The sequence below is a fragment of the Prinia subflava genome, chromosome 10 (assembly GCF_021018805.1).
Source record: "Prinia subflava isolate CZ2003 ecotype Zambia chromosome 10, Cam_Psub_1.2, whole genome shotgun sequence".
Classification (NCBI taxonomy): domain Eukaryota; kingdom Metazoa; phylum Chordata; class Aves; order Passeriformes; family Cisticolidae; genus Prinia; species Prinia subflava.
In genome coordinates, this window is record NC_086256.1 from 7,319,092 (window position 1) to 7,334,049 (window position 14,958).

General features: G+C 42.2%; 1 protein-coding gene across 3 annotated transcripts in view; it reads left to right on the forward strand.

Moving 5' to 3' along the window:
* The window catches only part of LOC134555496 (BEN domain-containing protein 5-like), an 898,337-nt gene that overhangs the window by 719,756 nt on the left and 163,623 nt on the right, over positions 1-14,958 (forward strand). The gene's annotated exons all lie outside the window — the stretch shown is intronic.

Here is a 14,958-nt window from a genome sequence, read left to right on the forward strand (position 1 = left end):
TACCTCGAGCTGTGATCTAATTAGGTATTGCATAGCTGAGCAGAATAAGGCTGGGTTATTGTATGGGCAAGGAGACCACTGAGGAAGAAGATAGAAGGTGCAGAAAATGGGGCTGCTGGCAGCTCTTTGTCAAATTGTGCCAGGGGAGTTTTAGTGTTAGGAAAATAATCTTTACTGGAAGGGTGGTCAGGCATTGGGACAGGCTGTCCTAGGCAGTGGTGGAATCACTGTCCCTGGAAGTGATATAAAAAATGTGTGGACGTGGTGCTTAGGGACACGGTTTAGCAGTGCTGGGTTAATGGCTGGATTCTGGTTTTAGAGGCCTTTTCCAGCATTGATGACTCTGTGATCTCTGCTCCTTGCCCCTCCTCTTGGCTCCTTGTTAGACTGAAGCAGCAGGGAGTTGTGGGGGTGATTTCAGCAGTGTTCTGTGTGTTCTAAGTGAAACTTTCGAGAGTGGGTGGTGTCCTTCCAGCTGCAGTGACACTCATCAGCTCTTGGAAAATCCCAAATCAGACAGTGATACTGCAGTGGTGGCGTCTGACAGCACCAGGAATTCATCAGAATGTGTCACCATGCAGGAATAAAGCCCCACAATGGCTCTACAATCTGACACCACATCACTTTCCTCTCTTCCAGGTGCCTTGCACATAAGCAAACTCCAGTAGCAATTCAGCAGCTTTTGTTTTCCCCACTTGCCCTGTCGGGTTTTTCCCCTGCACTGTTATTTATAGTTTTTGAGAGACGTGCAGCTTTTTATAGGCATTCATATGGCTCAGAACTTGAAAACCCTTCTGGGAACCCAGGTACTAGGAAAGGGCATGTGAATTAATTTGGAATTGCTGAGCTTGATGGTTTACTCCTGGTTTAACTTTCCATGACATGCAGGATTTTCAATCCTCCTGAACTAAAGAGAATTTTAATGAGCTAGTTGAAAAAACATTTGATTTTCTTGCAATTCTTCACTGTATTTACAAATGGCCTAATGTAACTAATAACTTTAAAAATGAGGATAATAAGCAGAATGCTACCTATTATCTTGAGAAGAATATTAAAAAGCCTAGTAATGTGCTAGCATTGCAGTTAACTAGTGCTGAGTGAATAATTTACAGCAAACACCTTATTTCCTGCTCATACAAAATCCACAAGCACATCACAATTTATCTTCTTGAATCTACTGAACGCATTTCTGAAAAAAAACCTCTAAGGATCACTTGCTTGTATTTGAAAATTTAACTCTAAGGCTTCTCAGTGATTGGCTAGATAACTCTGCTCCATCTCTTTTGGTCTTTGTTCAGATTAGCACATAAATAGGACTTTCAGAAGTCTTCCATGTGGTGGGGTCTAACAGAGATCTGTTGGCTGGGGATAACGCCCTGCTTTTGCAAACAGGGATGCCACGTGCAGCAAGAGCAGTCTTAGGCATTTGAACTTCCTCCTGTTATCTCCCTCTTTCTCAAAGCAGCAGCTGGTGACTATTTCCTTGGTTCATTGAAAGTTCACATGCAAGCTAAGATAATGAAATGGGTAATTAAACCTCATGCTTGAGTTTGTAAATTGATCTCCTGCCAGTGCGAGAGAGGTTTCTCTGTTACCCCACCCGTGCACAGCCTTGCACAACCAGCAAAGTGCACTGCTGGATGCCCTTGGCTGTCCTCTGGAACCCCAGGCACAGTGGGCACCACGAGGAGCCTGAGTGTGTCAGCAGCTCCTGGAGAAGGGGTGGGATGGACTGGTTCTCCTGACATTGGGACAGGAACCAGTCCTCACTGAGCCAGGCTGGTACGGTAACAGCCGGACGGCGAAATTTTCCTCACTGCCATTCTGGGGGAGGCAGGGCTGACTGAGGCTGTGAGTCCTCCAAAATCCTCCTTCATTTCTTGTTGTGAGCTGAGGTTCAGGGGCTTAAGCCAAATCTGCATTGATGCCACCAAGAACTGCCTGTTTTCCACAGCTCATTCTCAAGAGAACAGACAAAATGGGTGGTGACTGTGACCTGGATGTGGTGAAACGTTCATCACCAGCAACAAGTGAGTTTAGTACTGCCACAAGTGAGTTTAGTACTGCAACAAGTGAGTTTAGTACTGCCACAAGTGAGTTTAGGACTGCCACAAGTGAGTTTAGGACTGCCACAAGTGAGTTTAGGACTGCAACAAGTGAGTTTAGTACTGCAACAAGTGAGTTTAGGACTGCCACAAGTGAGTTCAGGACTGCCACTAGTGAGTTTAGTACTGCCACAAGTGAGTTTAGTACTGCAACAAGTAAGTTTAGGACTGCCACAAGTGAGTTTAGTAGTGCAGCTATAAAGCACAGACTCACCTGTGGGGAAAGCTGTTTTTATGCTGCATGTATATTCAGGTGGCTCTAAAAGAAATGGTCATGGAAATGAATGTCAGAGTTCAGTGTATGAGGATGTGTGGAAATGGGATGCTAAACTTCACTGATTTATTCAAGTTTATGCAAGAGTCTGAGAATTTGTGGACCTGTACAATTAGGAATGAAAAGACAAGGTGCCTTGTGGGATGTACAGGGGTGATTAAGCAGCTCCTTTAATTCAGAATATTCAGAGAGTCTATACACAAGCTGAACAAAATTTTTTTTGTTTTGAATAATGATAGGTACCTGCTGTTCACTGTGGCCAAGGATGCAGAATCTTTCCCAACACAGGAAGACAGGCTTCACCCTTTTCTTGAAGTCTTTAAAGCCTGGTATCATTACACTTCTAAGTGTAACTGGCTTTGCAATTACGGTGTGTAGCTGATGTTATGCAGCATGGGCTTGTTAATTATTTTGCCCAGGAAGATGCCCTTGTTTGACCCAAGTAAAATAGAGAGTGTTGAGTCTTCTCCCTCATTTCTAGCTGGCAACTTGTCCTCAACTCTCCCCTGAACAGAAAGACCCCTTTTGCTGGGGGTAGTGCATGACTTGATCTTTAGCTTCAGTTTAAAAGAACGTGGCACAAAAATAGAAATATTTGTGAGTTTCTCCATAACACTAATCTCACCCTCTCTGATGGATTAAACTGTGAAACAGCTTTAGGAAATAAAGGAAAACTAGCACAAGGAAGAGAGATTTCTCGACTTTTCTCCCTCTGCAGTACAGCATTATCATATTGCCATCCCCAGGGAGGAGGGGGTAGACTAAGGGGAGAAAAAAAAGTGTTCTTGATTTAAAAGTCGTGCATCCCCAGGCTTGGCCTGAACTTTCCTTTATCGAGAGCTTGTTCTTAAGCTGGCATTCTGCAGCTGAATGCTGAAATGTGTCCCTGCAGGCGAGATGACTGTACCACACCGTCTTAGATTAGTTCCAATTTGTCAGCCTCACCTTTCAGAGGCAAAATCCTACCCTGGCACCAAAAGGGATGTGTAGCTTAGTCTGGGAAGCTCTTCACTGAGTTATCCCAGAGATGCCATGACAAGGCAGATGGAATATCCTGAGCCTTCCCTAAAGGCTCTGTCGCATGACCCAGTGAGAGTTCCCATCCCTTGGCCTTTCTGTTCTTCCTCTGGGGGAGCTGTGACAGTGTCAGCCTTGGGTAAATTAAAGCCATGAATTAGCTGAAATGTTCTGAAATACCACCACTGCTGCATCCTTCTAGCCCAACTGTACTGCAATAATTTGTGGGAATGGAGAGGAGAGGGCAGGCACTAATTCCAATCCTTTCTCATTCCACTGTCAGCGACAATATTTTTGAACTCAACACTGTCCTTACTTCTTGCCTGTGTATGGGGTTAACAAATTAATTTGTTGGACTGAAAGGAGGCCAGCCCTACCCGGACTGGAACACAAAATTCACCATGAACAGTGTCAGTGTCTATAGGAAAACTGTTCTGAGCAAAGAGTATATTTTTGTCTCAGAAACGTAGTTTGGTAAAAACTTAAATAGTTTGTAGCAAATTGTTCCATGTGAAAAAAAGGGAAGGCTTGAGAAACATTTTAAATTATTCATACCAGCATTTTATAAAGGACAATCTTGTCTCATTTTTGTTTCTTCATGGCACAATCTGTTTAAAAACTGACCTTTTCCAAAACATTCCTTTTGAAAGATTTGAAATACAATCAGAAAACTAGGCTTTGGATCAGGTGAAATATTTCAGATTTATCCTGAACATGTTTTTCTGGACTTTATTTCTGTGACTCTAGAAACAGTCAAAAATTCATGTTCACATGTAATTCATAAGGGTTTTTTAACGGTAAAGGCACATGTGGACTTTATCCAAATTATTTTATTATTTATGTCCCTTTGGGAGGACTGGATATGTCAGGTGGTTCTTACTATCACTGATTCAGTTGTAAGACACAGCTCCACACATGCAGACAATTATTTGCTTGTCTCTTCATTATTTTTCACCTATTTTTCTGGCAGAGAAGGTTTTTTCCCCTTAACTTCATTTAATACATGTGAAATTCATGCATTTCCTTAAATTGAAAAACAGAGTATCCATCTCAGATGACAAGATGAAGCTCTCAATGGAGTTTATTTTTCCTAATTAGGTGTTTGTCATTGTGTATTCTATATAGCAACGTATAAGTAAACAATCGTGGACCTTTTGAATAAATTTATTGGTTTTATTTATGTTACTGGGCGTAAAAAAATCTATAATTACCAGGTACAGCAGCAATATAACTGGTATTTAATGACAATTACTTTTTGTTACCATAGAAATGAGTCCAAAGTAGTTACCTATAATTTCTCATTTCCAAACCTCACACATGTTGTATTGCAGTATTACCATAGTAATTGCCTATTAGTCATCATAAAATAAGCAGTTACCCAGAAGATATCAGGATAGTGTGAAATTTCTCATCTTATTCAAAACTTGCAGCACATGCAGCTTCTCATCCTCCTTTAGTGGGGTTTTTTTTTGCCTGAATGACAAGAATGTCCCTTGTACTTTAACCCAAGGGGAGTAGGGATGTGGCTGAGAGAGGGTTGGGCTCTATAAACACTCAGAGTCAGGAAAAGCCTGCTCCCTCCTCAGAAAACGTGCAACTATTTCTCATTATTGAAAAACAGGGATTGCTCAAGCCTGTGAAATGGAGGTTTATTCCTTGCTGTGCATTTCCTATTTATATTTTTTCTCCAGTTCAGTTGTGACCAAAGCAGAGGCTGCATGCCTTGGGGAGGTCTGGGAGCCCAGCCAAAAGCCCAGGATCCACCAGTGCAGCCATGGTTTGTCAGATTATCCCTTTTCTGACCCAGACTGGGGCAACTGAGAGGTGTTTTAAAAACTTTTATTCCATTTTCAGTCTCATGTGAAGGGTGAGAAAATACAGAGGTTATAATTCATGCCATCACAATCAGAAGCCAAACTATTTCCTAATTACAATCCATTATAAGTGTTTCTTGACCTATCATCTTTTTGCCACACAATGCTGCTGGTGCCTTAAAGCCAATCATCTAAAATTACCCTTCGGTGGTGCTACTACAATGCACCTTTCATAGTTCTATTTCTCCAAAATATCTAGTCTTTATTTGCAAAGCCATCCTTTGAAACTTGTTTCCAGTTCCATTTCTTTCTCAGCAATTTCCATCCTATTCCATGGCATTTCTGAGCCAGCATTTATCTCAGAGTTTGCATACAGATGCACAGGGCTATGTGAGCCTTCTGCCAGGCTTTGAGAATTCTCTACAAATCCATTTCCCACACCATGGTGCAGGATGCTTCCTGCACTTCTCCTCAGTGCCCCTCTTACAGCTTGCTAAATTTCTAATTTAGATTGCACGTTACTGAGGCCCGTGAGTGTCTCTCTGAGCCCACCTAGATCACCTCTGATACCAGCTGGGAATGGCCATTTCCACGTATCCCAGGAGGTGGAGGAGAGGGAGAGGCATGGCAGGAGCTCTCTCCTCCCCCAGCTCTTGCCTGGCATTGAGGATGGGCTGGGAATCTTCTCTTCTGCCTTCCTCTCACATCCAGCACTCCCAGCTCATGTCTTGTGCCAGGCTGGGGCTCTGGGAAGCAAATTCAGGCGTGGATCCACAGCTGTGCCCTGGGCAGCAGCAGTGGAAGAGCCCAGGGAGCAGCAGAGTTACCCCTGGCCCTTCCATCCACCTTGTGTGATTCCTTCCCTACCTGGAAGTTTTCTGTCCATCGTGGCTTTTATTGCCCTGAGAGTGCTCCTGTCACCACAGGACAGCTACAGGGGCTGCTGCTTTGTTCACCATCACTTAAAAAAATCTCCCTTGTTAAAAAAAAAAAAAAAAAAAAAAAAAAAAAAAAAAAAAAAAAAAAAAAAAAAGTTGTCAACCTTTATCTTAAAACAAATACCAGGTTTGCAGAAGGGTTTCTATCTACTGCCGTTGAAATGCTCTTTATATTGATGTGGTAACTGCTCATTTAAACCATATTACAGCTCCTGAGTATTTTTCAGTTGCTATTGATGTGACAAATTCTCTTGCACAGAGGACTGCACCAATCAATAGAGTCAGTATATGTGCTTTAACAACAAAGCCACATGCCTTGGGGTTCCAGTTGAATCTGACCGTTTTAGTAGCATTAAATAAAGCTATATTTATTTTGCTTTTGGTGCAAGGGAAAAAAAAATCTCAACCCAACCTAATTTAATACAACTTGTTGGAAAGGTTTGAAGGCAGCATTATGGGCCATTTCCACATGTGATGAATACCTAACTAGTGTCAGAGCTGCTATTTTGTTTTTGTAAGAGAATTCTTCTCTTTTAGTTAGATTGATCTGGAAATACAGAGTAGCCTTTTATTTTTAGACAAGCGGGGAGAGAAGTCATAACAAGAAATCCTGAAATCATAGCTTTTTTTATAGCTGCCACTATTCCACCGAGAATGAGACATGATGTCCTTAAAGAGACAGGGCTATTTATTTTCCATTTAAATAGCACCATTTGTGATTATTACCTTTGAGCCATTATGCAGAGAATAAGCACCCAGCTCATGAATCCCAGCCAAGTGAATCAAAGTTTTGTACCTAAGTGCCATTTATGGCACATTTCTGTAAGCTGCTGTGGGAACCTATTCTTGACCTTCACTGACTTTATTTCTTTTGCATATCTTTCTCTTCCAGAATGTAATTAACAGGTATGTTGAAGTCAGTTTGGTAGAAATATTTGTTTCCCTTCTCTCCTGAATAGCTGATCTTAAGTCTGAATAATCCCATCTGAGTTTCTTAGATTTACTTTCAGTTAAGTAACTAAATATATTTGGCTTTATTCTCTTTTTTAATTTCCTCTATAAATCTGGCCTGTATCTCTGGTGGCTGGAGTTCTTAGTTCTGTTCATAGCAGCAAACAAAGGACCAAATTCTCCAGTGGTTTTTGCCTTTGGGTTGGCTTCCTTGCTTTGCTTTTTTTGTTTTATTTGGAGTTTTATTATTATGCTTTTAATTTTGTGAATGACTTAGTGAAGTCCTGCAAACGTGCTGTAGATCTTTGTTTTGGTTTACCCTTGCAAGAGGGGAGTGTCAGTGCAGTGACAAAGGGCAGGAGAGATGTCCTTTGGGAGCTTCTCCCAAGAGGAGAAGGTCTGTGACCAGGTGTTGATGTCCCCAGTGGGGACAACCCCCATCCCAGTTCCTGTTTGTCTCCTCCCTGCCCCCAAACAAGATTTGGGTGCTCTTGCTTTGCTCAAGGTCGGGTTCAGGGAGGTGCCCAGAAGTGCCACGTGCAGTGAGCACTGTGACTCAGGAGCAGGCGTTGATTCTCTCTGGGCTTTCTGCCCTTCCTGCCCTTGTCCTTGTCTGGTTTTCCTCTCTAACACAATTATTGGCCCAGAACAAAGGTGTGGCTCTTTGCAGAAGGCAAGAGCAGCTGGGAGCTCAGTGGGAACCGTGCTGATTTTGGGCTGTGTCTGCCTTGCCAGGACCATCACAGAGTCCTCAGCACCTCGAGAGCCAATCCCAGCCCCTGCAGTGCTGATGAGGTCGAGCTCCACTCCAGCCCTCTGTTCTCCTGTCCTGGCAAGAAGGAGCTGCATCCATCCCTGAGGATGCCCACACAGTTGAGGCTATAAACAGGGATTCAAGCTGTCCTTGAAGTTGTCCAAGCTCTAGTTACTGAGTTGAGGTGTTCCCTAAGAACATTTTGCATCCTCCATTCCACCCCATCTTCAGGAGTTGCTTTGGAAGAGATTTCTCTGTCCTGACTCCTGGTGAGGAGAACAGAGTCACTGCAGTACTTGGCAGTATTTCCTGAATTCCTGGAGGAGGCTCCAGGGAGACCTTATTGCTGCCTTTCAGTTCTTCAGGGGGGAGAGGCTTTTTAGCAGGGCCTGTAGCAACAAAACAAAACAACTGGGAACGGTTTTAAAATAAAGGAAAGCAGATTCAGACTATATATAATGATTTTTATTTTATTTTTTTTTTTTTTTTAGGATGAGGGTGGTGAAACAGAAGCACAGGTTGCAGGGTTGCAGAAAGAGGTGGTAAAAGCCTCATCTCTGAAAACTTTCAAGGCCAGGTTGGACAGGGCTCTGAGCAACTTGATCTATTTAAATGTCTCCCTGATCTTTGCAGGGCAGCTGGACTTGCTGGCCTTTAAAGGTCCCTTCCAACCTGAAATATTCTGTGATTCTGTGACTCTCAAAGAGCTGAGACCCCTTTCTCAGCCAGTGCATGGAGCAGAGCCAGGCTACTTCTGTATTTTAGCTTTACAGGTTACACTCCAGTGCCTGTTTGTGCCAGCAGGGATTGTCTTTGCAACAATTAAGTGAAAAATGGAAACTGCAAGTCAAGAGGGGATATTTTTTCCTGAACTCTAGAAATTACCAATTAGAGGTCAAATTCTTCCTTCATCAGAGCACCTACTGTTCCTTCTGGGTGAAGAGCCTGAAGAGGAAGAGTGAGGAAGGTGTTTTGCTCTTTTTCTGTGGGCATAAGAAGGTCCAGCTTGTGATTAGTGTTTATCCCAGTTTCAGACTCTTCCACCCCAAGCAACATCTCAGAATGTTTTTCAATCTTTTCTCACTTCCACTCTCCCATTTCAGCAACCTCTGTTCACCTGCCCAGATTCACCAGCTGCCAGGGCAGGCAGTAGAAGGATCAACATTTCCTGAAAACCTTTCTGAATAGACATCCTGGAATTTTTTTAAGTTGTACCCATTTACACGAGATCACCAGCAACTACTGATCACTCCCATGATCTCTGGAAGAGCCTCTTTCCTTGTAGTAATGATTATATAGAAAATAATACTATAGTTATAATGCTATACAAGGGAGGGACTCACTACTCTAAATTTGGAAATAATTTATCAACTGGCAATAGAAAAGTCCAATCTTCCTATTCCAACTGTGTGGGTGGGGAGGGGGAAATACCATCCAAGTTATTAGGAAAACAATACCAGCCTAAGGGAATGTTTGTTTAGGTTCCACGTTTGTTGTTTTCTTTTCCTGGGTGACAGCTGTTCTTTTTTTTATTTTATTTTTAAAATTGCAGCACTTAAAATGATGGCAGCTTGCTGTTTAATTTATAATATTGGTCCTAAGGGCAGTGTTGTGTAACATCAAAACAAACCTGAGACAAAGCTAAATAATAAGCATTCGTTATCTAAACCAATATTGCATTACTAAAACAAGATTAAGGAATTTGAGGAAGTGCATCACTTCTGAGGGGTGTAAAGCAGACACCTGCCCAAAGCTCCCACTCTCATGTCTTGGTCAGCACATTAACTCACAGACACTGCAGATTCTTTGTGGTTTGGAAGTGCCTTGTGAAGCATCTCTAAGCAGTTCAGAGTTGTGTTGTTTCATTTTCTGTTTGGACAATAAACCATTTTTTCTTGGCTTGATTCTCACAGGGGAAGTGTCCCAAAAGAAACATGTTTAAATATTGAGTTTAAGGAGCTTGCAAGACATCAAGCTCTTGAAAACTAGTCCTGGTGCTCATTTGAAAATTTAGGTTGGGGTTTGTAAAGGAAACTTTATTTAGCCACTAGTACACAACCCTTTCCTGCTGAAGCACATGGAGATTGGAGAGTGTTGTTCCACAGCTGCTTTAAGCTCAGAAAAACCTATTCTGGGTACCCAGAGGGGCAGTTCAGCTCTCCTTTCCCTCCTGGCTGTGCATACCTGCCATGTCCTTTTTGCTAGGGCTGGTGCTTGTGTGGCAGTGCTGTGAGCTAGGAAAATACTGATCCCACAGAAAACCAACCTGACAAAGCAGTTCTCACTTATCTCCCAGTGCAGCCAGAAAAGTGGGACCCAGACAGAAGAGAGGAATGAGCAGAGAGGCAGCTTGGGTGGGATGGACATAAGGCAATTCTGAATCCAGAGCATAAATTGTAGGTGGCTGTGGTCCAGTGATTCTGGGGGTCTTGGAAGCCTGACTCCTCTAAGGTTCCTCTACATCATGGCCAGGGAAAGAAAAGGATGCAGGGGTCTTGCTTTGGTCCTCCAAGTAACAGCTGAGTGAAAGGAGGAGTTTTTCTTGTTTACAAGACCAATCCCTCCTCATAGAGTAGGCTGAGCTGTGATTTGATTCTCTTCAAAGCAGTGAGTGAGGTGCATCATGGAAGGGCTTTCAGTAAGGCTGCATCTTTGGGACACCCAAGAACTGAAAGAAGGATGTATCACAAGTGGCCAAAGCCTCTCAGTCTGATGGTATTTTGCATTATTAATAACAAATTTTGTATGTTAGTTTGAATAGAAATGGGTCAGCAAGGGAGCCTGAATGCAGAGATGGTCAACGATGCGCTGACACTGCTGTGCTGCCCAGAAACCACAATCCTGCCCTGCCAGGTGCTATACAAGTATCTCATAAATGATCCTCACTTTCCCAAAGTGCTTTCAGAGCTAAAAGAGTATGGCACAGCAGGGGGACAAGGCAATCAAGCGAGCTGTTATAGCAGGGGAAGACAGAGCACTAAATATAATAGGATGAATAGTGGTAGGGTTTTTTCCTCTTTTACGTTTCCTTCCCCCCCTCTGGTTGGTGGGAGGGAACACAATAGCAAACTACACAATCAGGCTGAATTACCTTCATGTATCCACTGAGAGAAGGACTACTCTACATTTGGTGAATCCAGGGAAGGAGCTTTCAGTGACAAAATATGTTTGAAAAGGATGGTTGACCTAAAAGGTGTGTTTCTTCAGAACAGATTACTTTTAGATGTTCTCCTCTTCTTTACTCCTTGGGCAAAACTGAGGAGCTCTACTCAGCTCCCAGTTCAATCATCAAGTACATTGTAGCACCAGGATTGCTGTTTCTCTGCTGCAGCTGAGCAGTATAATGGTTCTACCCATTGTTTTACATCTGGATTCAATTGTCGTTTTGTGCATCTGGAGATAGGTTTGTTCAGTAGGTTTTGAAAATCCACAGATGTTCAAGGCCCAGTCAATCTTTTGGCAGTGCTTGCTAGCGGGGAAGCTGCACAGTGAGAATATATATCCCACGCAAGCACTCCCAGCAAGTTTTGTACCTCAGCAGTTGTCCTTGGATCTTCTGCCTGCTCTTCCAAGTCTGAAAAGAATCAATTAACAAACTGCCTGTCAGCCTTCTTTACTTTCTGCTGTGCCTCTGCTCATCTTCTGTACATTTTCAGCTGGGAAAAAGAAATCTTTGTTTTTAATTCTTCTATCAGGGTTTACTTTTGCTCCTGCTCTTGATGTGCTGGTGCTGGCATGGGCTTCCTCTTGACATCTCCATCTTGCTGATGCTGTGCTGACTGGGGTAGGAGAGCGACAGGCCAGGAGCAGGAGGAGATAAGGCTGTTATCAGTGTGGGTGTGAGGCCAGGGCAGTCCTGGCAGACAGTTCTTTCTCCTTACATTGGTCACCTTTTCACTTACAGATCTGATCTGCCAAAGTTTTGTCATTCTCATTCTAGTTTCTGTTAATGAAATGCATTTAACTGTCAGCTCTTGTTAACAGTAACAGCACAGCTGAGGATTCATAAATTCCCATGGAAGTCAAATGACTGCTACCTTAGAAGAACTGAGCCAAGAAGTGAGGGTTTGTTTTTGTTGGTTTTTTTTTTTTTTTTCTTATTAAATCTTGAAGCTGGAGAAGGAGACAACCACAGCTTGCTTGATCAGGCAAGCAAAATGTTGTGAACAATGAATCTACTTCAGACTTCCATTTCTGAGAAAAGTATGAAAAAATGATTCTGTTTCTTAGAATCCTGGAGGTTTGGGTCCATTTCATCATTCAGTTTTCCTCTGTGTTTCTTGGATCTATCTCAACTAAATCCTTACTACCCAGAATGTTCAGAAATTCAGCTTTCCAAAAGCCAGTTAGACAAGTGCATTGATGTGTAAACAGTTGTGTTTGGCACAGGTTTGACCTGCTCTAAAGAGCAGCAAGAAGAGTTTTGGGGAAACTCTTCTATGGCAAGGCAGTCCTGGAACTTAATTTGTTCAGATTAGCAGAGAGCAGGCAAGGGAATGAATGATCTGGGGCCAACAGGTGGGGACCCACTGGTCTGTGAGATGAGTATGCACATGAGGAACAGAAACATGGAGTGACAGGAGGGGAACTTTTCACTGCAGCAGGGGAGGGCATGGCAGAGCTCAATGTCTTGACACAGCTTCTCAAGAAAGGAAGATTCAAATCTTTAAGGGAACGTGGTGTGTTTTCCCTGATGGACCGTTTTTTGTTTGAAATAAGAATATTTGCTGAAAATATCTATTTGAGGGTTTGCTTAGTTTCTTTTTTTTTTAATAGTTTGGTGTTGTGTTTTTTTTTTGTTTTTTTTTTTTTTGTGTGGTTTGTTTTTTTTTGGTGGGATGGTTCATTTTTCTGTGAATGAGAATGGCTTCAAAAAAAGGTCTTTGTGTGTGATAGATCAGCAAAGATGATCACAGTAACCTCTTTCTGAACTGAAAATGTATGATTTTCAAACTATTGTGTAGTGTTCATAGGGGTTTTTTTGCAATAAGCCCATATACCAAATGATTTCTTGGTCTTTCTTAGAGTTAAAGGATTGTTTGACTGGAAAAATTGGACATAGTGCATATAAATTGAGTCATTCCATCTAATTGAAGTGTTCTATGAGTTCTGGAGAGAATTTCTTCCTTTCAAATGACAAATTCCATTAGAATCAATGGAAGCTGGAGGCTTTTTCTTTCAACTGTGCAATGCAGAGGGGTTTTGTGGTTTGGTATCATGTAAGCTTAATAGGGTAAGGAAGAAACATCACAAAATAAAATGTTATACTTCCTCAGAAAATCCATTTAACTTTGCTGATGCCTCCCTGAACACTTGCCTTAAGCAGAAGCTGTCAGGCTGAAGCTGTGTGAGCCCTACTGTTGTTCCAGGTCTGCAGAAGCAGGAGAAAAGTCAGCTTTGACCATTTGCCCATCGGTGGCATGAGCAGAAATAGTTTGTACCTGCCTGTTCCTTGGTGACAAGTTCATTATAGACACGATGCTTTATTTAAGGTCAAACATGAAAAAGAGATTTTTTTATTATTATTATATAAAGATACAATCTCCAACCTGTAAAATGAAAGGCTAATAAATGGAATTTGGGACAATTCTTGAAGTTGGATACAGGCTATGTCTGAGTGCTGTCATGAACAAAGAAAATAATGTGGCCACATCCGTAATAATGGGTCTCTCAGATAGTCCACATCTTTTTTCTCTGGTCTTGGAAACAATAAAGTATTTTCCTGTATCTGAGGGCATGTCTTGTATTAAACTCTGAGCTCTTAAATGGTCTCAATGTGACTTTGACTAGTGGTGAAGGTGAAAGTCGTGAGTTCTGTCAAGAACAAAATATTTTTCTTTTGGTCATCTTAACTACAGTGAACACTTAAATTTCTCTCCATATATGTGTTTATCATATTGTATAGCTGAGGAAGTTACCTTGCAAATTAGAATTACTGCCAATGACAAAATACAGTAAAAATGCCAAGTGGCCATTTACATGGTTGAAATTACTATAACTGGTTGGTAGAGAGAGCTTTGTTTTATACCAGTCTGTATCTCTTAAATCAGTACTTTCAGAGCACCTCAGGGAAGATGGAGCCTGGACATCAGTTCTGTGCCCTTCCCAGGCTCCTGTGCCTTTCTCACTCCATCCTGCTGGAGCTGGATGTGCCTCCTGTTCTACTCTAGAGGAAGGCTTTAGGTCTGCCCCTGATTCGGGGACTTGTGGTTTTCGTTAGCAATTTGTGGTCCTCAGCTGCTGAAGTTTAGGTTGCTGAGCCTGAGATATGTCAAAGGCTTCTGGAGTCCAGATGAAGAGTGTTTAGTATATTTTAATATTACAGGTCCTTTATAGTACCTCTCAAATCAGAGAGTGAAATAGTTTTGAAATGTTTGGCTTTGGACTTTGGAGTGTGGCACTTCACTGGTGCCATGGAAAGGCTCTACAGTTATTTGTGCTGTAAACGAAATGGGGGGGCAGGTGGATTTTTAGTGGATTTTAGATTTCCTCTTCTGATTGCAGTCTTGCAGCTTGCTTCCATTCAGATGCACTTGTATTGGTGGCCTGTTTGGCATTTCCCATCTCCCACAGCCCCTGTCACTGGATTTTGTTCCTTTGCATGAGTGAGCCTTAGAGGAGGAGTGGGCGTAAACCAGCTGCAAGTAAAATTTCCTGAGGGGTTGCCTGCAGGCATAAATGCACCAATGTTGGCACCAGAGCAGCTGCCTCTGTCCTCTTAGCTGAGGATCTGGTTTGGGGCAGGATGGGGCATCTCAGGACACACAGGGTCTAAGGAATGGAATTCCGAGAAGTGTGTTCAGCTTCAGGATACACTTATGCCTTGCTGTATTCTCTCTCTCTCTATTTATTTTTCTATTTTCTCTTGAGACTGTTACATTTCTCCTAAGAACATCATGGAATCCTGGGTTTCTACAGCTGTTTGTTAAAAAAAAGGAAAAAAATAAAAAGGCAGAAATATTTGCCATATGTAGTTTAAGATGGTTCCCTTTGTTTAAAACATTGTTTGCTAAATAGGTTTTTTCTGCAGATTATCAATTAAAATAATACAAAATTTCAGCTTTTTTGATAACGTCAGATTTCTGTAACTAGCTCTGTAATTCTT